Here is a 14,660-nt window from a genome sequence, read left to right as displayed (position 1 = left end):
ATATGACCTTTCCTGGGCGATGGATTGGTCGTGATGGGCCAACGGTTTGGCCTCCACGCTCTCCTGACATAACCCCATTAGACTTCTTTTTATGGGGTTATGTCAAGGACGAAGCCTACCGAACACGTGTACCAGATCTTGAAAGCCTGCGGCAACGGATAACCACAGTCGTTGAATCGATCCCTGCAGTGATGTTGGCTAATGTGTGGACGGAAACTGAATATCGTCTAGATGTGCTACGTGCTACCAATGGTGCTCATGTGGAAGTTTACTGATGTGTGAAAAAAAGACTTTGATAGTTTGTGAACAATTAGACACCAGTTTCATATTTGTATCTTACTTCTAGCCTGAGTTATCAATTTATGTAATCAGGGAATGACTTTTCGGACACCCTGTATATTAATGAATAATAAGACGCTCATTTTATGTTAAACGATATTTATCGGTTTAGATAGTAAGCTATTTGCCGCTCTTATTCTTTTGTTAAAATGTGTTTGAAATACATTGCAACCTATATTGCTACATAATTATATATATATAAAAAAGATTGAATCTGTTGATGTAATATATTCGCTTATTTCTGAAGTCATTTTATCCAGTGTAATATGATACTATACGGGGGGGGGGGGGGAGGCTACAGCCCCCATAGCCCCCTCCTCCCTTGCCATCACCCCTGTGTAGCAATGTCTCGGAGTTCAAAAATATTTAGCACGTGTATCAAGTGCGAGAACGGGAATAGAGCGGCAGATATGAGTGTGTTGTTTTCCATGCAACACGGATACGTGACCCGACAAAGGGGTTCCGGAGAAGCGGCGATACGGCGGAGCTGTTACGGAGAAGCTGGCACGCGCCCATTGTTTGAAAAGGCGTGCTCTTCACGTTTCCGACGAAGCGCCAACGGTCAGCTTTTTCAGTCGGAACAAATTGACGCGAGTGCGCGACATTTTCACAAAGCCTTCATTTCAAATGAACGCTTTGGCTGTACCCGCGCGGTCTTTACAGGCCAATACAAAACTGCATACGACTTTTTTCTGCGTTTAAACCTACACCTATGCCATGTGCGTCACCGCAGTTTTTATGTGACAAAAGATACTGCTCATTGTATTAAGGTTCCCTCACGTTCCCTTTACGGATGGAGCGCGGAACAGAAGGGACTGCTTATACGCTTCAATTGTGAGCATCTACACTGGTGTCCAAAATTAAAGCAACAAACCACTATTTTTCCGTCCTGCGTCTAATTCACGATATAATCACACACACTGTTAACAGATGTCTGTATGATAGTGCCCTGCACGAAAGATGGCATTCTGATCAACGGTCAACCACCTCGACGATTATTTGTTCATGAGACGCAGAAAATATTAGATACAGGCTCCCAGGTAGATGCCATTTTCCTTGACTTCCGGAAGGCGCTCGATAGAGTTCCGCACTGTCGCCTGACAAACAAAGTAAGAGCCTGCAGAATATCAGACCAGCAGTGTGGCTGGATTGAAGAGTTTTTTGCAAAGAGAAGACAGCATGTTGTTATCAACGGAGAGACGTCTACAGACGTTAAACTAACCTCTGGCGTGCCACATGGGAGTGTTATGGGACCATTGCTTTTCACAATATATATAAATGACCTAGTAGATAGTGTCGGAAGTTCCATGCGGTTTTTCGCGGATGATGCTGTAGTATACAGAGAAGTTGCAGCATTAGAAAACTGCAGCGAAATGCAGGAAGATCTGCAGCGGATAGGCACTTGGTGCAGGGAGTGGCAACTGACCCTTAACATAGACAAATGTAATGTATTGCGAATACATAGAAAGAAGGATCCTTTATTGTATGATTATATGATAGCGGAACAAACACTGGTAGCAGGTACTTCTGTAAAATATCTGGGAGTATGTGTACGGAAGGTATATAAAATTAATTGTTGGTAAGGCGGGTGCCAGGTTCAGATTCATTGGGAGAGTCCTTAGAAAATGTAGTTCATCAACAAAGGAGGTGGCTTACAAAACACTCGTTCGACCTATACTTGAGTATTGCTCGTCAGTGTGGGATCCGTACCAGATCGGGTTGACGGAGGAGATAGAGAAGATCCAAAGAAGAGCGGAGCGTTTCGTCACAGTATTATTTGGTAAACGTGATAGCGTTACGGAGATGTTTAGCAAACTCAAGTGGCAGACGCTGCAAGAGAGGCGCTCTGCATCGGGGTGTAGCTTCAAATGGTTCAAATGGCTCTGAGCACTATGGGACTCAACTGCTGAGGTCATTAGTCCCCTAGAACTTAGAACTAGTTAAACCTAACTAACCTAAGGACATCACAAACATCCATGCCCGAGGCAGGATTCGAACCTGCGACCGTAGCGGTCTTGCGGTTCCAGACTGCAGCGCCTTTAACCGCACGGCCACTTCGGCCGGCGGGTGTAGCTTGCTGTCCAGGTTTCGAGAGGGTGCGTTTCTGGATGAGGTATCGAATATATTGCTTCCCCCTACTTATACCTCCTGAGGAGATCACGAATGTAAAATTAGAGAGATTCGAGCGCGCACGGAGGCTTTCCGGCAGTCGTTCTTCCCGCGAACCACACGCGACTGGAACAGGAAAGGGAGGTAATGGCAGTGGCACGTAAAGTGCCCTCCTCGACACACCGTTGGGTGGCTTGCGGAGTATAAATGTAGATGTAGATGACGTTAGGGTAACTATCAAACGGGGTAGTATTTGTCGGGCAGCCGCATAGCCACAATCGCTGTGTACACGGTCGCAGACGGTGCAGTATGGCACAGAAAAGACACCTACCAGGCTTTCTGTGGGGGAGGGCTACGGGAAGAATTGAAGTAGCACAATAGCAAACTGATGTGGCCTCATGGCGTAATGTTAATCGTTCTATTGTTTTTCGGATGTGGGGACAGTCTACAGAGATCGAAACCGTATCCCAAATATCAGGGCGGGACCGAACACGTGTAACATTAGAGAGAAAGAACCTTTATTTGGCTGTAAGGGCACGACGGTACCGCCTTAGCGCTGCACGGCAACTGCCATGTGACCTGGCGAGGCAAAAGGTGCACAGAAGGCTTCGGCAGAGTGGCCCTTACTGTTGGAGATTTGCTGTGTGTTTGCCTCTGGCGTGTCTTCATAGATGGAAATTTCTAGAGTGGGGCCGTCAACATTCCACTTGGACGTACACTGGGTCAATCTTCTTTGCACAGATAAGCCCCAATTTGGTCTTGAGAGTGATTCCTGACTGATTCACATTTGAAAGAAACGTGGCACACGATTTCGGGACCCAACCATTGTGGAAAGAAAGTGATATTGAGGATGCCCACTAATAAATAGTGTGGCAGGGATTACGTTGACCACTCGAATACCTCTTCTTGAAATCGTACGGTTTAAATCGGCAAGGTTTAACTACTGTCAGGGATCGTGACGAGATCTTGAAGCCTCGTCTGCGGTTGTTGCGAGGTGCTGTGGGCCCAGACTTCGTACTGGTGGACGATAATGCTCGACCTCATACAGCACGCGTGGTCGATGTTTTCTTGGAAACGGAAGATATCGCACGCATGGCGTCGCCTGCTCTCTCTCCCGATTTGAAGCCCATAGAGCATGTCTGGGATGCACTAGGGAGACGGGTTGCATCACGCCGCCATCCAGCAACCAATCTGCAAGACATGCGAGCAGCGCTGCATGAAGAATGGGCGTTGTTGCCTCAACATAAGATTGATGACATCATTCACAGCATGCCCCCTCATTTTCTAGGACTGTATTGCTGCCAGAGGTGGTCACACCCCATACTGAGCGCATTAAGCAGTTGTCGGTATGTATGTGTAAATTCGATAAGCTGGAACAAACGAAGAACATTTTTGTTGGGTTGGATTGGGTTGTTTGGGGAAGGAGACCAGACAGCGACGTCATCGGTCTCATCGGATTAGGGAAGGTCGGGGAAGGAAGTCGGCCGTGCCCCTTGAAAGGGAACCATCTCGGCATTAGCCTGGAGCGATTTAGGGAAATCACGGAAAACCTAAATCAGGATGGCCGGACGCGGGATTGAACCGTCGTCCTCCCGAACGCGAGTCCAGTGTCAAACACTAAAATTTTTGTCTATCGTTATGCATGTTGCAGTTGTTTCTCTTCTGTATCCTTTATATTGTGTCTACTTTATTATCACCTGATTATACTGTTTTGTGCAAAATAAACGCAATTTTGCATAATTTCGGTTTGTTGCTATAATTTTGGACACTAGTGTATTTTCCTAATGTTATGAGCGTGACCTCTACTGAAAGACAGTTAGTGAGGTTTTTTTAACCTGGATCTAGAACAGCCTTTCAAAGCAGACATTGCAAATATTCTTCAGCCCTCTGTGAATGTACTTTACAGAAATCAAAGAGATAAAATAAGACGGATAGCTGTTCGGCTGTTGATGATCTAGCAGCAACTGTGTTTACGGAACAAACTGTGGGTAGCCGGCCGCTGTGACCGAGCGGTTCTAGGCGCTTCAGTCCGGAACCGCGCTGCTGCTGCGGTCGCAGATTCGAATCCTGCCTCGGGCATGGATGTTTGTGATGTCCTTAGGTTAGTTAGGTTTAACTAGTTCTAAGTTCTAGGGGACTAATGACCTTAGCAGTTGAGTCCCGTAGTGCTCAGAGCCATTTGAACCATTTTTACATTGGAACACCGCCACAGAGAGAACAAAAGAAGGTGGTCGTATTTTTATTGTTCAGTTAGGGTCTCCTGGCCGGCATAGTTGTAGGACAAAAGTAAAAACTAAACAAACAGTGTTTCATGCCTTGTTTCACAAATTTTGTTGTGGTTACTGCACAACCTAGGTTTCGTATTATGCAGTAACCATAATAAAATTTGTGAAACAAGGCAAAAAACAGTGTTTGTTTCGTTAATTTACAATGTTTCACCAAGAACCCACAGTTGATTCAATTAAAAGAAAAACGTTCCTAAACTTTATTGTACGAGTCTTTTTTTCTCAAGTGGGTACCACAATTAAGTAATTTACAATTAATTAGTTGAATAAAAAGGGAATATCAGTTTACGCCATTATACCAAAACTGATTGCTTGCTTGAACCGCAAAAAATGTAATGGATCTCAAAATGAGTCTACTACACTCCAGATTTTATGTGAATCGGAGTTGACTGATTTCGTTAACCAATTCCACAACGGAATGCACTTTAATGTACACAAAATATAACAAATGACGATTTGAGTGAGGCTCACTTGGTACAGAATGCACTGTAAATAGCTTGTAGGTGCCTTAAAATATGTGGAAGATTGCTACGGAACCATGACAGGCTTTCCAAGTTGTGCAGCTCGGAAACGCAAAATAAAAACAAATTAAAGATCCAGATAAGTGAAACTGATGGTAAAGCAACACGAGCTGCGAAACAGACCTCTCCAAATTGTGAGCTGTTCAGAGCCAAGGCAGAGTTAACCGGAAAGAGTGACACTTAACTCAAGAGTCAGCAAAGTCTGACAGGCTGCCACCACGTGGCAACTTCTGTACGATCTCACAGCCACGCACGTCCACACCATCTCACCTCCAATCTATGTTCCTCTCTGCTCCGTCTGTAAAAAGGTGTCAGCATCACTTCATTCATTACAGTAATATAAAAAATTATTTCCTCTCCAGCTTAAAAAGAAACTCGTAGTCATCAATACTCCCCATCCTTCATTAGGGTGATCCTATTCTCCAACTATTTTCGTATGAGATCTCATATCGGCTGGAACTGACGATGAATGCTTGTTGCGATACACTGTGATGTATGCTATTTCGACCATATCACTCCTGGCTACAAGTAGTTATATTGGCTACGTGCCGATAAGTTTAGAAGTTATCATACCTTGTGTTTGATGCATCGTCATCTGAGTCATTGCACTCCTTCCTACTTGTCTTCAAACCTTACACTACTACCTGAACAATGCAGCGGAAATACTAGGTCTCAACAATGTAAAATCCTCTCTGTACCATTACACAACACTGCCAAGGTGTTTAAATGATATCCTGTATCAGTAGCCCGACTTTGGAACAATATTCCTCAAAATATTAGAGAAATTAAATCAAATGGCTCCAAGCACTATGGGACGTAACATCTGAGTCATAAGTCCCCTAGAACTTAGAACTACTTAAACCTAGCTAACCTCAGGACATCAAACACATCCATGCCCGAGGCAGGATTCGAACTCGCGACCGTAGCGGTCGCGCGGTTCCTGACTGAAGCGCCTAGCACCGTTCGGTCACACCGGCCGGCCATCCTCTATGACCTGTTAAATTTCTCCACGCTCTTACGAAAACACCCTGTATATGTTAGCCTAGCCCATTCCCTAGGAGCCGACGACGGATTAATTTCCAACCTTCTTCCGTGTGTCTCGGATCCGCATTAACGCTATTTTATACAGTTCGGAGAAAAGTAACCTGACTATAAGGTGAATGGAGTCTGTGGGATGTCGAATCCATCAAGTTTTCCAGATAAAGATCGGAAATGAACCATTCGGGAGCTACGGGCATAAAACCTGAGTCCATCAACAATGAGCACACTGTAGTTTGCCCGGGATGTGAATCGTTCTCTCAAGGATGGTACAAGACCTCACCAGCCTATTATATACAGGGCTATTACAAATTATTGAAGCGATTTCTTAAATTCACTGTAGCTCCATTCATTGACATATGGTCACGACACACTACAGATACGTAGAAAAACTCATAAAGTTTTGTTCGGCTGAAGCCGCACTTCAGGTTTCTGCCGCCACAGCGCTCGAGAGCGCAGTGAGACAAAGTGGCGACAGCAGCCGAGAAAGCGTATGTCGTGCTTGAAATGCACTCACATCAGTCAGTCATAACAGTGCAACGACACTTCAGGACGAACTTCAACAAAGATCCACCAACTGCTAACTCCATTCGGCGATGGTATGCGCAGTTTAAAGCTTCTGGATGCCTCTGTAAGGGGAAATCAACGGGTCGGCCTGCAGTGAGCGAAGAAACGGTTGAAAGCGTGCGGGCAAGTTTCACGCGTAGCCCGCGGAAGTCGACGAATAAAGCAAGCAGGGAGCTAAACGCACCACAGGATGGTGCTCCACCGCACTTCCATCATGATGTTCGGCATTTCTTAAACAGGAGATTTGAAAACCGATGGATCGGTCGTGGTGGAGATCATGATCAGCAATTCATTTCATGGCCTCCACGCTCGCCCCACTTACCCCATGCAATTTCTTTCTGTGGGGTTATGTGAAAGATTCAGTGTTTAAACCTCCTCTACCAAGAAATGTGCCAGAACTGCGAGCTCGCATCAACGATGCTTTCGAACTCATTGATGGGGACATGCTGCGCCGAGTGTGGGAGGAACTTGATTATCGGCTTGATGTCTGCCGAATCACTAAAGGGGCACATATCGAACATTTGTGAATGCCTAAAAAAACTTTTTGAGTTTTTGTATGTGTGTGAAAAAGCATTGTGAAAATATCTCAAATAATAAAGTTACTGTAGAGCTGTGAAATCGCTTCAATCATTTGTAATAACCCTGTACATTGGAAGTGCCAAAGAAACTGGCACACCTGCCTAATATCGTGTAACGTCCCCGCGAGCACGCAAAAGTGCCGCAACACGACGTGGCATGGACTCGACTAATGACTGAAGTAGTACTGGAGGGAATTGACACCATCAATCCTGCAGGGCTGTCAATAAATCCGTAAGAGGACAAGGAGGTGCAGATCTCTTCTGAACAGGATGTTGTAAGGCATCCCAGATATGCTCGAAAACGTTCGTGTCTAAGGGGTTTGGTGGCCAGGGAAGTGTTTAAACTCATAAGAGTGCTCCTGGAGCCACTCTGTAGCAATTCTGGACATGTGGAGTGTCGCATTGTCCTGTTCGAATTGCTCAAGTCCGTCGGAATGCACAATGGACATGAATGGATGCACGTGGTCAGACAGAATACTTACGTACGTGTGACCTGTCATAGTCGTATCTAGATGTATCAGGGGACACATATCACTTCAAATGCACACGGCCCACAGCATTACAGAGCCTCCACCAGCTTGAACAGTCCCCTGCTGATATGCAGGTTGCAAGGATTCATGATATTGTCTCCATGTCCCTCCGCTCGTTACAATTCGAAACGAGACTTGTCCGACCAGGCAACATGTTTCCTGTCATTAACAGTCCAATATGAGTATTGACGGGCCTAGACGAAGCGTAAAGGTTTGTGTCGTGCAGTCATCAAGGGTACACGAGTGGGCCTTTGGCTCCGAAAGCCCACAGCGATGATGTTTCGTTGAATGGTTCGCACGCTGACACTTGTTGATGACCCAACATTGAAATCTGCAGCAATCAGCGGAGGTGTCGGACTTCCGTTACGCTGAACGATTCTGTTCAGTCGTCGTTGGTCCCGTTAATGCAGGATCTTCTTCTGGGCGCAGCGATGTCGGATATTTGATGTTTCACCGGAATCCTGATATTCACTGTACACTCGTGAAATGTTCGTACGGGAAAATCTCCACTTCATCGCAACCTAGAAGGTGCTGTGTCCCATCGCTCGTGCGCTGACTATAACACCACGTTCAAACTCATTTAAATCTTGATAACCTGCCGTTGTAACAGCAGTAACCGATCTAACATCTGCGCCAGACACCTGTTGTCTCATATAGGCGCTGCCGACCTCAGTGCCATATTCTGCCTGTTACATATCTCTGTATTTGAATACGCACGCCTGAACCAGTTTCTTTGGCGCTTCAGCGTATTCCTGCACTCGGACAGAACTTACGTTCGCGCTGGTCGCACACATGTTCTGTTGGGGACTGATCTGGTGATCTTCCCGGCCACAGGAGTTCCTCAACGCCACGCGGGCAGTTCGTGTAGGCACGTGCCACATGTGGACGAGCATTGTTCTATTGTTCAAATGTGTGTGAAATCTTATGGGACTTAACTGCGAAAGTCATCAATCCCTACGCTTACACACTACTTAACCTAAATTATCCTAAGGACAAACACACACACCCATGCCCGAGGGAGGACTCGAACCTCCGCCTGGACCAGCCGCTCAGTCCATGACTGCAGCGCCTCAGACCGCTCGGGTAATCACGCGCTGCTGTCCTATTGAGAAATGAATACAGGGTGATTCAAAAAGAATACCACAACTTTAGGAATTTAAAACTCTGCAACGACAAAAGGCAGAGCTAAGCACTATCTGTCGGCGAATTAAGGGAGCTATAAAGTTTCATTTAGTTGTACATTTGTTCGCTTGAGGCGCTGTTGACTAGGCGTCAGCGTCAGTTGATGCTAAGATGGCGACCGCTCAACAGAAAGCTTTTTGTGTTATTGAGTACGGCAGAAGTGAATCGACGACAGTTGTTCAGCGTGCATTTCGAACGAAGTATGGTGTTAAACCTCCTGATAGGTGGTGTATTAAACGTTGGTATAAACAGTTTACAGAGAATGGGTGTTTGTGCAAAGGGAAAAGTTCTGGACGGCCGAGAACGAGTGATGAAAGTGTAGCACGCATCCAGCAAGCATTTGTTCGCAGCCCAGGAAAATCGACTCGCAGAGCTAGCAGAGAGCTGCAAATTCCACAATTTCAGCAGGATGGAGCGCCACCACATTGGCACTTATCTGTCCGTAACTATCTGAATGTCAACTACCCGCGGCGATGGATCGGCCACCAGGCAGCCCGTGACAGAGCACTTCATCACTGGCCTCCAAGAAGCCCTGATCTTACCCCCTGCGATTTTTTCTTATGGGGGTATGTTAAGGATATGGTGTTTCGGCCACCTCTCCCAGCCACCATTGATGATTTGAAACGAGAAATAACAGCATCTATCCAAACTGTTACGCCTGATATGCTACAGAGAGTGTGGAACGAGTTGGAGTATCGGGTTGATATTGCTCGTGTGTCTGGAGGGGGCCATATTGAACATCTCTGAACTTGTTTTTGAGTGAAAAAAAAACCTTTTTAAATACTCTTTGTAATGATATATAACAGAAGGTTATATTATGTTTCTTTCATTAAATACACATTTTTAAAGTTGTGGTATTCTTTTTGAATCACCCTGTACTATCGCATGAAACGTAACGCATGAAGTTGCAGGACGTTAGTTATGGGCTGTTCTGCTGTCGCAGATTCCATAATCAGCATCAGCCGAGAGCTGAAGTCATATCCATGTCCCGCGCCATAGCGCCAGGAATAACTACGCCATGCCTCTACAAAGCACTGAAAAAATGGGACCTCTTCTGCACGCCATGACGCTGAGAGTAACATCATTATTCTTCTTCATAGCATTGAAGGAATGGGACCTCCACCCACGCCGTCGCCATACTTGCCGACGATATTCATATGAGGCGGTACACAACTGATTTCCTTCGTCACTGAACACAATACGACGCCGTTCATCAGCAGCCTTATGCTTCATGGTTTACGGCACCGCCCCAAATACAACCATCTGTATTGTACTCTTCAACGGCACCCCATGTATGGGAATGTAATTTCCTAATCCGCCAGTCTCTGATCAGTGGTACGTGATGGCAACAGATTTTTGTAGGGAGTCCATTACTTCTTCTCGACTGCGAGGTACAGATGTGAAGGGGTTACGAGGTGCTCGGTGCACAGTATGTGGAGCCTCCCTTATGATGGTCAGACGTTGTCGTTCGGAACCTTGATAACGAGCATACTTACGCTCTCGTTTCCGTACCGTCCAACGTCTGGTCACTGTTACATCCGAAAGCTCCACAAATTTGCAAACCGCCCGATTTGATCAGCAGGGTAAACCGAGACCCACAATGACCACCATCAGAACTCTGTAATGAAATGAATTAAGCGTTTAGCGTCATTGTCCGGGAGACCCCTTACGGGGCAGGTCCGGCCGCCTTGGTACAGGTCTTATTACATTCGACGCCACATTGGGCGACCTGTTCACCGGATGGGGATGAAATGATGATGAAGACAGCAGAACACCCAGTCCCTGAACGGAGAAAATCCCCGACCCAGCCGGGAATCAAACCCGGGCCCGTAGGACGGCAATCCGTGACGCTGACCACTCAGCTATCGGGGCGGACATCAGAACTCTGTTAGGTGCTGGTAACGCTGTCCCCGGCAGTGTTTAATTTAAAGAAAGTAGAGAGTTTTAGAAACGTATCTGTTGAAATATGCAGAAAACAAATAAATGTGGAAAACTGAAAATAGATTATATAATTACTTCAGTTTCCACCTCCTTACACAGTGTATAGCTCCACTCACTGCCTGCATCTGATATTTGCTTAAAGGAAATACTCAGTGGAAAGCTGTCTTTTCTTATTTCAAGTATTCTACAAGTATTCTACATCCACATCCACGCAGATGCTCAGCAAGCCACCCTATGGCGCGTGGCGGAGGGTAACTTGTAGCACTAGTTGTGGAGCGGTGGGTGGATTTTCTTACTCGTCGTCGTATTTACAGGTTGTAACCTTGCCGTACAAATAAAAAAAATATATAATGATGTGTAACCTTCCCGAACAGAAAATAAAATATAAAAATAATTAAATTCGGATAATTAAGTTCTGACGTATGAAAACTGATAAATCTTAACTTATGAAAAGCAGATAAATTTTGACGTAAGCAGCGCTACTCTATGGCCCTGTGAAATCAATCTGAATCTGTCCGTGAGAAATATACTGAAAAATTCTTTCCTCATGATGGTGTCGTCGGATGACGCTGTCTATATATCTGCTCGTAAATGGCAGAGCTTAGTGCAGTGCTGGCCTATCCACTAATACTGGATAACATTTGTCTGAGATCTGAATGACGAGAAAAACTGACATTACTTAGTGACACAGCTTGAAACACGTATGTAACGTAGCAGCGATGGTGAGGCATGATAAAATCTTTGACCAGAGAGCCTTTTATCGTGGTTAGTCTGCGCTTGACCGCGCGAGTGTTGCGAGCAGTACTCTGTTAACAGTCGTCGGTAGTAGTCGTCGTGCAGTGCACTCTGTCGGTAGCAGTAGCTCAGTTCAGTAGTCGTCGGTAGCAGTCGGTCGGTAGTAGTCGTGCAGTACAGTTGCGAGCAGTCTGTCAGTGGGCAGTCTGTGAGCAGTGCAGTATGTCGGTAGTAGCAGTCGAGTGCAGTTGTGTGTGAGGAGTCGGCGGGCGTCGACATGGCATTCTGGTCAAGATACAGGACGAGGTATATTATTTTTAAATGCGCTCAGCTAATAATGTAAATTAACTGTAACTAATCGCCCCAATAATAATTTTGATTTCAAAGCAATTTTTACAAAAAAACCATTTAATTGAACCAATGATTTCCTTCCATTTCCTTTAAAGAAAAGTTTCAGTTAGATTTCAAAAAAATATATATATATTATTTGCAATGCATTTCCTCCAAGCAGTAGTCAACAATAAGAGCAGAAACCTGACATGCAGTTATACTGAGGTAAGAAATTAATCATGATTTTTTTTGCACAGGCCCAAAGACTGATATTTCGGTCTAATTGAGTTTACATTGTGACTGAAGTTTCATTAGCATTAAATTGTCTCTCATTATTTTTGTGGGAGCTTGCACGTTGAGTCACATTGCGAGTCAAATATTTAATTGTCATAGTCAGTACATTTCATGTAGGGAGGTTACGCTTGGCCACCATTCATTTATTATTGCAGACATTCAAAATTCTCCGGGGAGGTTACAAGCTGCGGAGTTGGTCGTCTGATCACTAAAGAGCACATGACTATGATCTGACAAAATGCCGCAACATTTTAATTTAGATAAATGACTGGATCGGGACTGGCAATGACTTAAGGGGAAATTATACTTTTATAGTTGACTGGTAAAAACAATTATATCCTGAAACTTTTTTACGTTATTGATAAAGGTCTACAATCCATTACACGGGAAAATTGAATATAGACTCCTGGAAATGGAAAAAAAGAACACATTGACACCGGTGTGTCAGACCCACCATACTTGCTCCGGACACTGCGAGAGGGCTGTACAAGCAATGATCACACGCACGGCACAGCGGACACACCAGGAACCGCGGTGTTGGCCGTCGAATGGCGCTAGCTGCGCAGCATTTGTGCACCGCCGCCGTCAGTGTCAGCCAGTTTGCCGTGGCATACGGAGCTCCATCGCAGTCTTTAACACTGGTAGCATGCCGCGACAGCGTGGACGTGAACCGTATGTGCAGTTGACGGACTTTGAGCGAGGGCGTATAGTGGGCATGCGGGAGGCCGGGTGGACGTACCGCCGAATTGCTCAACACGTGGGGCGTGAGGTCTCCACAGTACATCGATGTTGTCGCCAGTGGTCGGCGGAAGGTGCACGTGCCCGTCGACCTGGGACCGGACCGCAGCGACGCACGGATGCACGCCAAGATCGTAAGATCCTACGCAGTGCCGTAGGGGACCGCACCGCCACTTCCCAGCAAATTAGGGACACTGTTGCTCCTGGGGTATCGGCGAGGACCATTCGCAACCGTCTCCATGAAGCTGGGCTACGGTCCCGCACACCGTTAGGCCGTCTTCCGCTCACTCCCCAACATCGTGCAGCCCGCCTCCAGTGGTGTCGCGACAGGCGTGAATGGAGGGACGAATGGAGACGTGTCGTCTTCAGCGATGAGAGTCGCTTCTGCCTTGGTGCCAGTGATGGTCGTATGCGTGTTTGGCGCCGTGCAGGTGAGCGCCACAATCAGGACTGCATACGACCGAGGCACACAGAGCCAACACCCGGCATCATGGTGTGGGGAGCGATCTCCTACACTGGCCGTACACCACTGGTGATCGTCGAGGGGACACTGAATAGTGCACGGTACATCCAAACCGTCATCGAACCCATCGTTCTACCATTCCTAGACTGGCAAGGGAACTTGCTGTTCCAACAGTACAATGCACGTCCGCATGTATCCCGTGCCACCCAACGTGCTCTAGAAGGTGTAAGTCAACTATCCTGGCCAGCAAGATCTCTGGATCTGTCCCCCATTGAGCATGTTTGGGACTGGATGAAGCGTCGTCTCACGCGGTCTGCACGTCCAGCACGAACGCTGGTCCAACTGAGGCGCCAGGTGGAAATGGCATGGCAAGCCGTTCCACAGGACTACATCCAGCATCTCTACGATCGTCTCCATGGGAGAATAGCAGCCTGCATTGCTGCGAAAGGTGGATATACACTGTACTAGTGCCGACATTGTGCATGCTCTGTTGCCTGTGTCTATGTGCCTGTGGTTCTGTCAGTGTGATCATGTGATGTATCTGACCCCAGGAATGTGTCAATAAAGTTTCCCCTTCCTGGGACAATGAATTCACGGTGTTCTTATTTCAATTTCCAGGAGTGTATTACAAATCTGGGACAACTGGTGCTGACGAATCACAAAAGAAAAGATTGAAACAAATTCATATTAACATCTCAGACAAGTGACTTAACTACGCGCATGCCAACAAAATAATAAAATTTACCTTACAATAGATAATTACGCTGTTGATTTTTCATTATATTAACAATTATTCATTTGTTCATCATCATCTCATTGCGTGATATCATTTAGGTAGGCGGCTGATCACAATTATTATTCAGTTCCATAAGCTAAAATTTTACAATTTGTTCTGCACTGTGAGTTTGACAACTACTAACTATGAACTGCACTGTACCAGCGACAGACTACAACTACACTGTAGCAGCGAGCGACTGCAACTGTGGCAGAGACTGCTCTGACCTGCGACT

Source organism: Schistocerca serialis, chromosome 8, assembly GCF_023864345.2.
Source record: "Schistocerca serialis cubense isolate TAMUIC-IGC-003099 chromosome 8, iqSchSeri2.2, whole genome shotgun sequence".
Lineage (NCBI taxonomy): Eukaryota > Metazoa > Arthropoda > Insecta > Orthoptera > Acrididae > Schistocerca > Schistocerca serialis.
Note: the sequence above shows the minus strand (reverse complement) of the source record.